The sequence below is a fragment of the Cnephaeus nilssonii genome (assembly GCF_951640355.1).
Source record: "Cnephaeus nilssonii genome assembly, chromosome: 3".
Classification (NCBI taxonomy): domain Eukaryota; kingdom Metazoa; phylum Chordata; class Mammalia; order Chiroptera; family Vespertilionidae; genus Cnephaeus; species Cnephaeus nilssonii.
This window is the reverse complement of record NC_137074.1, coordinates 23663177-23678291: the sequence shown is the minus strand read 5'-3', so window position 1 is coordinate 23678291 and position 15115 is coordinate 23663177.

Sequence of the window (15115 nt, the reverse complement as noted above, 5' to 3'; positions counted from 1 at the left end):
AGGAGGTAAGAGGATCATTTCACAGGGCCATTCCCCCATCACAATGAGGCACAGCTGTATTGAATGCTAATATGGCATTTGTGACCAATTGTGACTTTATGTTAGCATTCCAGCCGCAGTGCTTGTGGGCTTCTCCTCCTGGGCCTTCCTCAGGGAGCGGAATTGTGGCGTTGGAGCTGATAGTTAATGTTGGATGGGATTTTCCCATAGGCTGTGAAATGTGACACCGAAGATGAGACAGTAAGTGAACTAGGGCTGAAACAAAAAAAGCAAAACCTGTTTCACGGACATTTATCGAGAGGCTCTGCGGAGATTGTAGCTTTAGGGTAACAGAAGAACATTTTAGGGAACCAGACTAGAGCAAAGGGTCTTGCATCCAAATGTGATGTGAGGGCAGTCCAGAGCGTCCTTGATGTCTTTGAAGCCCGTTAATCATCATCTTTTTTAAAGTGGCAGGGACCTTGGCCATGAGTATCAAGGGGACTTTTAAGGACAGAGTGATAGCTAAGATAATTTGTGTAAACATGAAATTTTATATTTTACTAATGATCTCAGATTCTGTTAAAACACTGGTCAACAGTGGTTTGGCAGCCATTTTGAAAAATGATAGCTACAGAAATAAAGCCATAGGATGCGTTGAGTACATGTGGTCTTGAGACACACACAAACTTCAAAGTTCTCTAAACAGCTTTTGGAGCAAAGGATAATAGTTGGGGGAAGGGAGTTGTGCAAAATGGGTTGGAGGACTGAATGGCTGGTTAACTGCATGTTCTCATTTTTTCCTTGTGGATTTCAAAAGTCCTTGCTCACCATCTTTCACTTAACTTTTAATGTATCTGATGACTATTATCAAGTGCTCTTTTCCCCAAAGACCGTCAGCTTCCCTGGGCTTTTCTTCTTTAACCTATTTCTCTAGAACAAAAAATGAACTCAATTTCTCTAGCTTTCCCACATACTGATTAATTTCTCAGCCCATTTATCATTTTCATTGATTACTAACAGAGTTCCTTGGTTTATGAACTTATTTTAGAAGCCAGTCCATGTGAGTCTCACCTGCATCAAGAAAAACTCTCCTCTCTGAGCCCAGAGCCTTCAATACAAGGATCTTGGTCTGAAAAGACCCCTGACCCTGCGGCTGCCTTGGGACCTCTCACTTGCTTTCAGGCCATCATTTGTCCCATATTTGGGTGGACCACTGGTTTGGGCACTTGAGTTGTGGTGTCAGAAATGGGACGATATGCTTCCATGGGACAATTTTTATTTTATACACATCTATAAAATAACTGCTAGTGTCTTGCATGAGAAGTGCTCATGATTCAAGACAAGGTTCATTTTTACATTTGTCAAGTTTTTATCAGTCTTTTCAAGATGGCCTTTCAAAGGTAAAGTCGAGTGGAAACTTTTGAGCATTAGGGCCTCATTTCTTCCCGAGGTCCTCTGGGTATGGAGCCAAGCACAGGCAGAAACAGAGCACGATGGTGATGAATCATTCATTTCTTTCTGTCTGGCCAGGAGACCTGCCTCATGAAATCCTCATTCCTGAACAGCAAGAAGAACTTCCACTCACTATGGCTCCACTCAGAGAGCCACAGCTCACATTTGTGAAATGTTTAGTTTCCCTCTCTGCGAGGTGACTAGCTTTCTTCCAACCAACCCAGAGTTGACACCTCTTCTTTATTTTGGTTTCCAAAATGCGTGCCAACTCCCACCCTTACAGAAGGCTGTGCTGGGCTTCCTGTAGCACCATCCCCATCTGGGATGAGCTCACAGGTCTCCCCTTCTCTCACTTCTCTCAGGGTTATGCTAAGCCTGTGGAGTTTTTAAACCATTAACTTGAGTAATGAGACTCTATCAGGGTGGTTTGTTTGTGAAAAGAACCCTGTTTCTGGAGAAAAGACTCAATGTTTTGGTGTTGCTGTTCATCCCCGCCCCAAGGCCAAGACAAAATGAAAGTTCCTGTTTATCCTTTTATGTGAACATGCCCACATTCTCCTCAGACTTCTTCCTCAAAGGCCTGGCTTTGGTTCCCTCTGCTGTTCACTGAGGTCAGATAGTCCCTGACCTTGAGGAACTGGTTTGAAAGAAGAGCCTCAAACTGTTGATTAGAAGTTGGGAGGCTTCAGTGTTCCCAAGAGCTGTGACTGATGGAGCCCTGATGTGAGGAAAGGAAAGGACTCTTTCTTAAATTTAGAAGTGAGGAAAGGAAAAAACTCTTTCTTAAATGTGCAGAGATTCAGCTTTCTTTCTATTGACAGGATCCAGCCCAGCCAGATGCCATAAGTTATCAATCATGGTCTAGATCAATCAAAATTTCCAACCTTATCACAAATCAGAGCTCTGCCCACCCTCCCCGGGTAAGCTAAGGTGCTTAGGGAAGGCCGTTCTGGGGAGGTGACAGATGAGCAGAAGGGCCAGGTCACTTACTGACTGAATCATGGCCTGTGGTGTGGTGAAGGGTCAGTCAGACACTCTCTTGCTTACATAAATCCCAATAATGACCTCTATTGTCATCATAAATCCACCTTCTACTGGGTCTACAAGGCCTTTCTCCATATTCTACTGCCATCCTACCACTTGTGCTTTTCACAATTTTCATTCTTTGAAAGCCAAGCATTTCTTCTCTTAATGGTCTCTGCATATATCCTTTTCTCTACCACGAATACTTCCCCACTCAGTTGTCCTTCCTTTAATTTCTGCTTAGTTAGCTCCACTAATCCTTCAGACTTCAGCTTAGATATCTCTTCCTCCAGGAAGCCTTTTTTGACCACTCAGGGAAGCCTAGGTTTCCTATCCCTGTAATTGTTAGTTCTTGTCCTGACTCCTCATGTCCCCACTGGACTATAACTTTCTTATGTTCAGGGACCATATTTTTCTTATTCACCACTTGATCTCTGGCATTGAGCACAATGCCTGGCACATAGTAGATGCTCAATAAATATGGGACAGCCCTAGCTGGTTTGGCTCAGTGGATAGAGCATCGGCCTGTGGACCAAAGTGTCCCGGGTTTGATTCCAGTCAAGAGCACGTACCTTGGTTGCAGGCTCCTCCCCAGCCTGGGCCCTGGTCAGGGCTCCTGCAAGAGGCAACCAATTGATGTGTTTCCCTCACCTCGATGTTTCTCTCTGTCTTTCCCTCTCTCTTCCACTCTCCCTAAAAATCAATGGAAAAATATCCTCAGGTCAGGATTAACAACAACAACAACAAAATGGGACAAATGATGGCCTGAAAGCAACTGTGAGGTCCCAAAAGCAGCAGCAGAGTCAGGGGTCTGTTCAGGCCAGGTTCCTTGTATTGCAGGGGTATGAAAGGGGCTGATGCTGACAAAGCTGGGACCTGGAGACATCTGTGCAGAGGAGACTGAGTCCGTGCTCTGGCATCAGGAAGGAGCTGCAAAAATGTACTGATGGGGAGAAGAGAGTGTTTCTGCAGCTCAACAAGACTCAGGGCTGGCAAGCTCAAGGCCTCTGTCCAGATTCCATGGGTCTGCCTTGCCCCGGGCCAGCTGGAGTGCTTTGCTTGGAAGCCCCCTGGAAGGGGCTTTTGACACCACATTTCATGAACCCCCTAGATCCCATCCGTAGATCTGCGTCCACCTGTTGAGGTTCCTCCACTTAAATGTCAGCCTAATTGGAGATTGATGATTTGTTCCCTCAAAGTCAGGTAAAGGACAAAGCAGGATGGGTGAGGGAAGAGTGGAGAGGGCTCAGCTGGATAGATGGGGGGCAATTTTCTTGGTCCCACTGTGGCTAGGGCTTTTCTGTATGACTTGGAGATGCTTGAAAACCACTCTCAAAGGCGAACTAAGAGCTGGACAAAATGGAGGGAATAACTCCTCTCTTGTTTGGTCCCTGGTTTGTCACTGACAGCATCTCTGCTCTCTGGCTCTAGGCTGGGCCTTGTCTGGCCTGCTGGATGATGGGTGGGATGGGGGCATCCTGGCAGAGGGACCTGAGGCCTGCAGCTCTTAGTGGCATCCTACTCTTTATTCGTTGAGACTGGTTGATGGTGTGAAGGCTAAAGCCGGAATGTCTAGGGTTGAATCCCAGCTCTGCCATTTATGCCTGGCTATGTGATTGTAGCACGTTCCTTGCCTCCCTTTTCTGCTTTGTACCTATCACACATATTTTTAAAGTCCTTAGAATTCTGCCTGGCACCAAGCAAATATGAAACAGCATTTTCATCTTTAAAATGGGAGGTTGGACCCAGTGAACTCAGAACCTTTCAATATAAAATTCATGGCCTGCCTGGGTTCAAATCCTGACTCTACCATTGGCCAGCTGGAAGTTCTTAAGGTCAGGGACTGATTTACCTGGGTCAACTCTGTACCCCTAAAGGGCCTGACACAATGCCTGCCAGTGTAACAGGCACTCAGGAAATTGGAAGGAGTGCGTGAATTGCCTGGTGCAGAGGTCTGCAGACACTCAATAAGAAATTGAGTGAATGGTTGAATGCATACATGAGTGCAATTTAATCCTCTAGAACAAGACTTTTTCCTTAAGTTGTCTCTCTCATTTTAATAGGAGAAAGGATGCTGGAAAACAAAATAAAAAAAAACCCAAACAAATTATGCCCTTTAGTCTTGTCATTCTTTTTTGCCAAACTTTACTTATGGTTATGAAGATGAATTTCTTTTTTTTTTAATCCTCACCCGAGGACATTTTTTCCATTGCTTTTTAGAGAGAGTGGCAGAGAGAGGGAAAGGCAGAGAGAAATAGCAGTGTGAGAGAAACACATCGATTGGTTGCCTCCCGCATGAGCCGCAACTAAGGCCCAGGCCAGGGAGGAGCTGCAACTGAGGTACATGTCCCCGAATGGAATTGAACCTGGGACCCATTGGTCCACAGGCCAATGCTCTATCCACTGAGCCAAACTGGCCAGGGCTGAAGATAAATTTTTGACACTGTTTTTGTTTTTCCCCCAAGATGCTCATTGCGAATGCTGATTGGTTGAGGCCTATGGTGACACCTTTTTATCAAATCAAAGAGGTGTTGCTGGCTCCTGCTGGTCCGAAAACTATGCTGTGTCACAGCAGGGGAGCAGAAATGAATTCAAATCACCCCCTTCAGAGCAAATCACAGAGTGGGAGGAGCTGGAGAGAGATCTTTGGTTCAGCCCAGAGGTCAAGGAAATGGAATCTAGTTCTGTTTTTCCTCTCTCGCCACCCCAACCCTGATCCTAGGAAGAGCGTGGTTCTGAGTTGACAAGTGATATCATTATTGCCCTGTGGACCATTCCTCACCAGGTCTGTTCTGATGGGGTCACCAAGGGCTGTGTTGTCAGGAGCCTGCATAGCACTTAGGAATGTGCCTGACATCCCTGAGTGTCCTCCACAACTCTAGTTTTGATTATGTGTTCCATGAATTTAGTGAGACCTTAGGGGAAGCTTATTTTTATTCTCAACCTAAACCATGCCCTAGAGGTTAATGGGCTTCCTTACTTTATGACTTAGTATGTAGGAATAAAACTTTTCTTCATTTATCATTAATTTGCTTCTTGCAAGATCTAAGGTGGGGACCACAACAGGCAACTTGAGAGTCTCATGTGGCTTGAATGTCTCGTGGCTCTGCAGGTAGATGTGCTTGGTTGAACTCCCACAACTAATTTGAATTAATTGCCAACATTACAAACTAGGCAGTTTTACATAATTCTCTGAGGTTATGGCTTTTCTTGGAAAATAGAAACATCCAGCAATTCTGGGCTGCAATTCTTCATGGTAACAGTTGGCTGGGCCTGAGTAGCGGTTGCCCCATGTAGACCCGGGAATACTCTCTTGTTTAATGCAGTCAGCACCATTTTCAGTTGCCTTATTCCAACAGAACAGCAGATATCTAAAGCAAAGTCAGTCCAGAGAGATTTGGAAGAGGAAACTCAAGATCAGGGGTAACTCAAGATCAGGGGTAACTATTTCAAATTAGAAAAGGGGGCAGGAAAAGTTCAGAGAAGCTAAAGTGTTTATTGCAATGGTAAGTAGAAACTTGGTCATTGTGTCTTCCAATGAGTTTCTTCTGGTAGGCACTATAGGACTGTGCATTAGTTTGCCATGGCAGCTATAACAAAGTCCAAAATGTGAAGGCTTAAAACAGAAATCTATTCTCTCACAGTTCCAGAGGCCAAAGTGCAAAATCAGTTTCACTGGGCCAAAATCAAGCTGTTGGCACTACTGTGCTCCCTCTGGAAGTTCTTGGGATTACTGGGTCAAATGGGAGTTCCATTTTCAGTTTTTTGAGGAAACTCCATACTGTTCTCCACAGTGGCTGCACCAGTCTGCATTCCCACCAGCAGTGCATAAGGTTCCTTTTTCTTTACATCCTCTCCAGCACCTCCCGTTTGTTGATTTGTTGATGATAGCCATTCTGACAGGTGTGAGATGATATCTCATCGTTGTTTTGATTTGCATCTCTCAGATTATTAGTGACTTAGAGCATGTTTTCATATGTCTCTCGGCCTTCTGTATGTCCTCTTTCAAAAAGTGTCTATTTAGGTCATTTGGCCACTTTTTGATTGGATCATTTATCTTCCTTTTGTTAATTTGTATGAGTTCTCTGTAAATTTTGGAGATTAAACCCTTGGCAAATATGTTCTCCCATGCAGTGGGCTTCCTTGTTGCTTTGTTGATGGTTACTTTTGCTGTGCAGAAGCTTTTTATTTTGATGTAGTCCCACTTGTTTATTTTCTCCTTAGTCTCTACTGCCCTAGGAGCCGTGTCGGTAAAGATATTGCTATGACATATGTCTGCTATTTTGCTGCCTATGGAGTCTTGTAGGATTTTTATGGTTTCCCGTCTTACATTTTAGCCATTTTGAGTTTGATTTTGTATATGGTGTAGGTTGGTGATGTAGTTTCTTTTTTTTTTTTTGCATGTATCTGACCAAATTTCCCAGCACCATTTATTAAAGAGGCTGTTTTGACTCCATTGTATGCTCTTGCCTCCTTTGTCAAATATTAATTGAGCATAATGGCTTGGGTAGATTCCTGGGCTCTCTGTTCTGTTCCATTGGTCTATATATCTGTTCTTATGCCAGTACCAGGCAGTTTTGAGAACCATGGCTTGGTAATATAGCTTGATATCTGGTATTGTGATCCCTCCAACTTTGTTCTTCTTTCACAGGATTGCTTTCGCTATTCGGGGTCTTTTTTTATTTCAGATGAATTTTTGGAGTTTGTTCCAGATCTTTGAAATGCGCCGTTGGTATTTTAATGGGGATTGCGTTGAATCTGTAGAATGCTTTGGGTGGTATGGACATTTTAATGATGTTGATTCTAGCAATCCATGAACATGGTATGTTCTTCCATTTGTTTATGTCTTCCTCTATCTCTTTTTTCAATGTCCTGTAGTTTTCTAAGTACAGGTCTTTTACCTCCTTAGTTAAGTTTATTCCTAGGTATCTTAATTTTTTTTGGTGCAATGGTAAATGGATTGTTATTTTAGTTTTGCTTTCTGTGAGTTCATTATTGGTGTATAAAAAGGTCATAGATTTCTGGGTGTTAATTTTGTATCTTGCTACATTGCCAAATTCATTTACTAGTAGTTTTTTGATGGAGTCTTTGGGGTTTTCTATGTATAGATAGTATCATGTCATCTGTGAATAAGGACAGTTTTACTTCTTTTCCAATTTGGATGCCTTTTATTTCTTCTTTTTGTCTGATCGCTATGGCTAGCACTTCCAGTACTATATCAAACAGGAGTGGTGAAAGTGGGCATCTCTGTCATGTTCCCGTTCTTAGGGGAAATGAGTTTAGTTTTTGTCCATTGAGTATGATATTGGCTGTAGGTTTGTCATATAGGGCTTTTATTATGTTGAGGTATGATTCCTCTATTCCAACTTTGCTGAGAGTTTTTATCAAGAAAGGGTGTTGGATTTTGTCATATGCTTTTTCTGCATCAATTGATATGATTATGTGATTTTTGTCTCTCAATTTGTTTATGTGATTTGCAGATATTGTACCATCCTTGCAATCCTGGAATAAATCCCACTTGGTCATGGTGTATGATATTTCTAATGAAATGCTGAATCCGATTTGCTAGAATTTTGTTGAGGATTTTAGCATCTATGTTCATCAAGGATATTAGCCTGTAGTTCTCTTTTTTGTGGTATCTTTATCTGGTTTTGGGATTAGGGTAATGCTGGCTTCATAGAAAGAGCTTGGAAGTGTGCCTTCCTCTTGAATTTTTTGGAATAGTCTGAGGAGGATAGGTTTTAGTTCTTCTTTGAATGCTTGGTAGAACTCCCCTGTAAAGCTGTCCGGACCAGGGCTTTTGTTTGCTGGAAGATTTTTTATCTCTGCTTCAATTTCTTCGGTAGTTAACGGCCTATTCAGTTTTTTTTTTTTTTTATTCCTGATTGAATTTTGGGAGCTTGTATTTTTCTAAGAATATGTCCATTTTGTCTAGGTTGCCCATTTTTTTGGAATGCAGTGATCCTTTTTTTGACTTAAGGCAATATTTATTAGATGCCAGGGATTAACACCTGACACTATTGGGAGCACTAGTAGGACTACTACAGATTGCTATTGATTTTGGTGTGTTAACCTTGGATTCAGCAACATTTAAAGAGTTTGTCTGAAGAGTCAACTTTTATATATAGACAGGTATATCATAGACAGATAACAATTTCTGTTTATTTATTGATGCAAAGAATGTCTATTCTTCTTCCTTTTCATTCTCACTCCCTGCACCTCTTTCTTTGCATCCTTCTTTTCTTTTTCTTCTTTTTAAATTTCTGGTGTTACTTTATTATTTTTTAAAAATCTGAGTAATTTTCAAACTTTTTTTTCTGTTTGTAACAGCTTTATCAAGACATCATTAATATACCATACAATTTCCTTGTTTAAATTGCAAAATTCAATGGCTTTTAGTATATTGACAGAGTTATGTAACTATCACCACAATCAATTTTAGAACATTTTACCACTCCATAAAAAACTGCATGTCCCTTAACCATCAACCCACCACCCTTTCCTCTCCCTGAGCCCTCAGCAACCACGATCTGCTTTATGTCTCTATAAATTTTCTTATTCTGGAATTTTATATAAATGAAATCATATCATACCTAACCTTTTATGAATGGCTTCTTTCATTTAGCATAATCATATCAAAGTTCATCCATGTCGGAGCATGTATCAAGATTTCATATTTTTGTTGGGGTAAAATATATATAACACAATATTTATCAGTTTAACCATTTCTAAGTTTACAATTTGGTGGCATTGAACACATTTATAATGCTGTGTAACTATCACCACTATCTATACTCAGAACGTGTTCATTATCCTTAAGAAAAACTCTAAACTCTTTAAACAGTAACTCCTATCTCCTTAGCTGCCATGGCCCCTGGTAACCTCTATTTTATTTTCTGTCTCTTTGAATTTGCCTATTCTAGATATCTCATGTAAGCAGAATCATATAATACTTGTTCTTCTATGTCTGTCTCATTTCATTAAGTATAATGTTTTCAAGGTCTGTCCATGTTATAGTGCATATTAAAATGCCATTCATTTTTAAGACTGAATAATATTTCATTTTATGTATTCACCACATTTTGTTTAACAAATCATCTGGGTGCTTGGGTGTTTCCCCCTTTGTGAATAATGATGCTATGAACATTAATGTGCAAATACCTGTTTGAGTCTCTACTTTTTAATTCTTTACATTCTTTGCAAGTTACTAGGAGTGAACTTGAGGGGCCATATGGTAGTTCCATGTTTAATGTTTTGAGAAGCCACCAAGCTGTTTTCCACAGTGGCTGCACCACTTCATATTCCCACTAGCAAAGCATGATGGTTCCAATTTCTCCAAATGCTCACCAACACTTATTTTCCTTTTTTTTTTAAAAATCATTATAATAGACATCTTAGTGTAAAGTGATATCTCATTGTGGGTTTTGAATTTAGTTTCTCTAATAACTAATGATGTTGAGCATTTTTTTATGTGCTTACTGGATATATATATATCTACCTTTGAGAAAGTCTCTTTAAGTAATTTACCCATTTTGAATTGTCTTTTTAATTTTTAATTGTAGCGCTTTACGAGTTTTCTGTATATACTGGATATTAATGTCTCTTATTGGGTATATGATTTGCAAATATTTTATCCCATTCAGTAGGTTGTCTTTCCCCTTTCTTGACAGTATTTTTTGATGCACAAAAGTTCTTAATTTTTATGAAGTCCAACTTATTTTCTGTTGCCTGTGCTTTTATTGCCATATCCATGAAATCATTGCCAATCATTTCCTTTCTTTATATTGCCAATTGATATTCCATTATATAGATATACCATATTTTATTTATTCATCGGTTGTTAGACTTTTTGGTTGGTTTCTACCTTTTGGCCATTATGAATACTGCTGCTTTAAAAGTTGCTAAATTCATATTCTCATGTAGATGTATGTTTTTATTTCTCTTGGGCATAAATCTAAAGTAGAATTATGCTGGGTCATGAAGTAATTGTTTGAAGAACTGTCATACTGTTTTTCAAAGTGATTGTACTACTATATATAACATGCTCATCATTAGGATATGAGGGTTTCAATTTCTCTACATATTCACTAACAATTGTTATTATTTAACTTTTTGATCAAAGCCATCTAGTGGATTTGAAGTAGTATCTCATTGTGGTTTTGATTTTCATTTCCTTAATGGCATCTTTTCATGTACTGATTGGTCACGGATATATCGTCTTTGGAGGAATGTCTATTCAGATACTTTGCCCATTTTTAAATTGGGTTGTCTTTTTAGTATTGAGTTGTAATAGTTTTTTATATTTTTTAGATATAAGTCTCTTATGAGATATATGATTTTCAAAATTTTTCTTCTATTCTGTGTGCTGTGTTTTCACCATCTTGATGGTTTTCTTTGAAGCACAGACATTTTAAATTGTGATGATGTTACCTTATGTATATATTTTTTTCTTTTGTTGCTTGTGATTTTGGTGTCACATATAAGAAATAATTGCTTAATCCAAGGTTATTTGTACCTATGTTTTCTTTAAATAGCTTTCTAATTTCAGCTCTTACATTTATGTCTGATCCATTTGAGTTTATTTTAAAAATATGGTATGAGGTGTCGGGGAGGGTCCCACTTTATTCTTTTGCATGTGGCTATCCAACTGTCCTAAACCCATTTGTTGAAATGACAGTTTTCTCATCAGTGGATACCCTTGTTTACCACAAATATGAAGGCTTATTTCTGAACTTTTCTTTATTTAATATAGAAGTCATAGCAGGCATCTTGGTATGATCCTGATTTTAATGGGAAAATTTTTAGGCCTTCACCTTTTTGTGGTGCTGCCGTTAGTTTTTGATAAATGGATGTTTCTTTGCATTTCTAGTTTATTAAGAGATTTAAAATTTTGTGTTTAATGAAACTCAAATGCTTTCTCTACATCTATATAAATGATTATATTTGTTTTATTTTTTAATTTATTCGCATGTTAAGTCTCACTGAATGGTGTTTTTAATGGTGAATTCTTGCATTCCTGAGATAAACCCCTCTTGGACTTGCTTGTATTTTATGTAGGACTTCTGTATCTATGTATATAAGTGAGATTGACCCATAGATTTCTTTTCTTATGTAGTTTTGATCTGGCTTTGGTAGCAAAAACCAAAGTATCTGGTTTTGTTTTGTTTTTGTTTTTAAAATATTTTTATTGATTTCAGAGAGAAAGGGAGAGGGAGAGAGAGATAGAAACATCAATGATGAGAGAGAATCATTGATCGGCTGCCTCCAGCATGTTCCCCTGAGCCCGCAACCCAGGCATATGCCCTTGACCGGAATTGAACCTGGAACCCTTCAGTCCACAGGCTAACACTCTATCCACTGAGCCAAACCAGCTAGGGCTGGTTTTATTTATTTATTTATTTATTTATTTATTTATTTATTTATTATCTCACTTCTTTTGAGCATGTTTTAAAAATCTTTCCAGCCCTCCCTGCTTTGTCTCTGGCTTTGGGTAGGTACAACCGAACTGTACTTTGTCTAGGTCTGTCTCATGTTCCTCTCACGTCCTTCCTAGGGCTTCCCCAATGCACAGGCATGAATGCCTGCAAAACTTGCTCACACTCACACAAGTGCCCCTGGAAGTGCTGGGGAGCGAGGCTGCCCTTGACCAGTGGGGGGCCTTGCCCATAGCACTCAGGAGAACCTATGTACCTTCCTTTCTTTCCCCAGGTTGACAGTCCTGAGATAAAATTAATAAGACCTCACAGAAGGTCCCAGTCTCCCTCAGTGGAGGTCAGCTCAGGGATGCATCCTTATCTTAGCTTTCCTCCTTCCCTCTTTCAACCTCTGCCCCTCATTTCTGCTTCTGGGGATCACACTCCAAATAAACTACCTACATACATGCAAGCTTGTGTCTCAGGCTCTGTTTTCAGGGGAACTCAAGCCAAGACAGTTTTGTCTCAGAAAATAAGTTGGTAGCTTTCTTTATTTAAAAAATTCTTTTTCTATGATAGTTGTATTGAGTAAGAATAATCTGTTGAATGTTTGTTAAAACCTCATGGTTTCTCTCTTTTTTCTTGGTAAGTGTTTGTTTATTGGTCACAATTTACTTATTGTCTTTTCAAAGAAGTAGATTTTAGTTTTGTTGATGATCATTAATTTCGGATTTCATATTTACTTATTTTTTTCTGCTTTCTTTGAGTTTACTTTGAGTCAAATTCTTCCTGAATTAGCTCATTTATTTTTCTTAAAAAGTTTTGATAACTTTGTAGTGTATACAAATATCAAAATATAATGCTGTGCCCTTGAAACTTATATATATATGTAACTTTTAATTATGAGATATCTTAAACACCCATAAAAGCAAAAACAAACCAACCCATATATCCTCTATAATAAAAGCCCAGCAACTGAATGACAGAACGACCAGAATGACCGGTCAACCAGTCGCTATGACATGCACTGACCACCGGGGGCAGACACTCAATACAGGAGCTTCCCCCTGGTGGTCAGTGCGCTACCACAGTGGGAGTGCCACTTGGCTGACCGGGATGAGCGGCTGCTCCTGCTGTGAACTCCAGGCCAACAGGCAGGAACCCGGGCTGCCATCGTCGCCTCCTCACCCCAGGCTCCTCCTCCTCACTCCCTGCCGCCTCCTCTGGATGCCTGCACGTCATGCAGCACCACCGCTGGGCTCGCAGAGCTGACCCCGAAGGCTGGGAGGCAGGTTCGTGGCCTCCGCGGGACTGAGGTTTACTCTGCCGCCTCTCACTGCTGTTGTCTCGGCCCGGCCCCAACTGGGCCCCCTGGAGAGGCTAGTGCTCCAGCTCCATGGAAGATGCCAGACCCGGGAGCAGCCGCTCAGAGGGCGGGTCCACAGCCGCTCGGCTGACCGGGATGAGCAGAGCTCCCACAGCAGGCCACGCCCTCGACCATTGCATGAATCCTGTGCACTGGGCCTCTAGTATGTAATAAACACCCATGTAACTATTACCCAGCTTTAAAAAAATCAAATTAATTTTTAATATTTCTTATTTATTAAAGATTTACTTATTAATAATTGCATTTAAGACTATAATTTTTCATATAAATACAACATTCATTATATCTTATAATTCTGGATTTGTTGTCCTTTGGTTATTTTTTGGTTTTTCACATTTTGACATTTTTATTGTGATTCCTTCTTGAATTCACACATTATTAGAATGATGTCTGTCCTTAAAATTCCAAATGTATTTTTTTCCTACTTTCTTATATTGATTTCCAATTTTATTGTTCTGTGAAGAGAATATTAAATCTATTCTTTTAGAGTAGTTGATATTTCTTTTATTGATTTGGAAAGAAGCTCATGGCATATTGTTGAGAGAAAGCATCATTATGCTCAAATATATCGCATTGAAGAGAAAAGTGTGTGCATGCCTGCAGGGAGAAAAGATGAAAGGATACAAGCTGAAATATTTATCTGCCAAATATTATCACCAAAGTGTAAGGCGATTATGGAAGTTTTTTAAAATCATTTTGTTTCTGAAATTTCCAAAAAAAAAAAATTTTTTTTCCTGCAAAAAAGCTTTATTTTTTCTATTTGGTCCAATGCATGGGAGAGGGCTTCAGGGTGGTTAAAAGAATAGTTAGCAGTTTCAGGGAGAGGCTCAGGAAAAAGCCAGACACCAGAGGGGTGCAGAGGGGCCCCTCAAAGGTCTCTGGGCTCCAAAGGCTCCTAGTTGTGCTTGAGGGTGGGCCTTTCGAAGAGATACTTGCCCCGCCCAGTCTGGGGGCCAGCCAGCCTGCAGAGGTGAGTCAGGTGTAGCCCATCTTCTTCTTTTTTTTAAAAAAAATATTTTATTGATTTTTTTACAGAGAGGAAGGGAGAGGGGTAGAGAGTTAGAAACATCAATGAGAGAGAAACATTGATCAGATGCCTCCTGCACAACCCCTACTGGGGATGTGCCCGCAACCAAGGTACATGCCCTTGACCAGAATCAAACCTGGGATCCTTCAGTCTGCAGGCTGACGCTCTATCCACTGAGCCAAACCGGTCAGGGCTGTAGCCCATCTTCTTGATGAGTTTCATTTCCTCACTCCAGAAGTGATTCTCCAGGAAGTCACAGAGCTGAGGGTCTGCACAGGTGGAATCCAGGGCCTGCAGCTCCCAAAGGGCCTGGTTCAGGTTCCTCTCCAAGGACAGGGCGGCTTCCATGGCCCAGAGTTTTACCCACTCATCTTGCGAGGCTTCAGCACGTCTCTGGAGAGCATGCGGCCACCACGCTGGTTTTGTATCTTTAAGAGACACCCAGAGGCCTCATGTGTCTTCTCCACCCACTCAAGGAAGAAGCAGCCCCGCCCTCCAGAGCCACAAACTCAAGGTCGAAATAGAAGCCCAGAGAGAGGGAGGTACAGGAGGCTGGCCGATGCAGGCCGGGCAGTTGGCCGAAGCCTCCACCTTGGTGGAATAATTCTGACGAATTTGGGAGCTCATGGTTGTTCCGCAATAAGGAGTAAAGGTAGGAAAAAACCCAGTGTGTTGGCTGGTCTCAGAGGTGGTTCTGAAGGTGGTGACTGGATAAGACGCTGGAGAGTGGCCGGAGACTGGAAGAAGGGGCGTCCCTGGGTCTGCTCCATCCAAACACTGTTGAAGCAAGAGACAGATCCGGGACTGCCGAGGGCACGCTCTCCAATAATT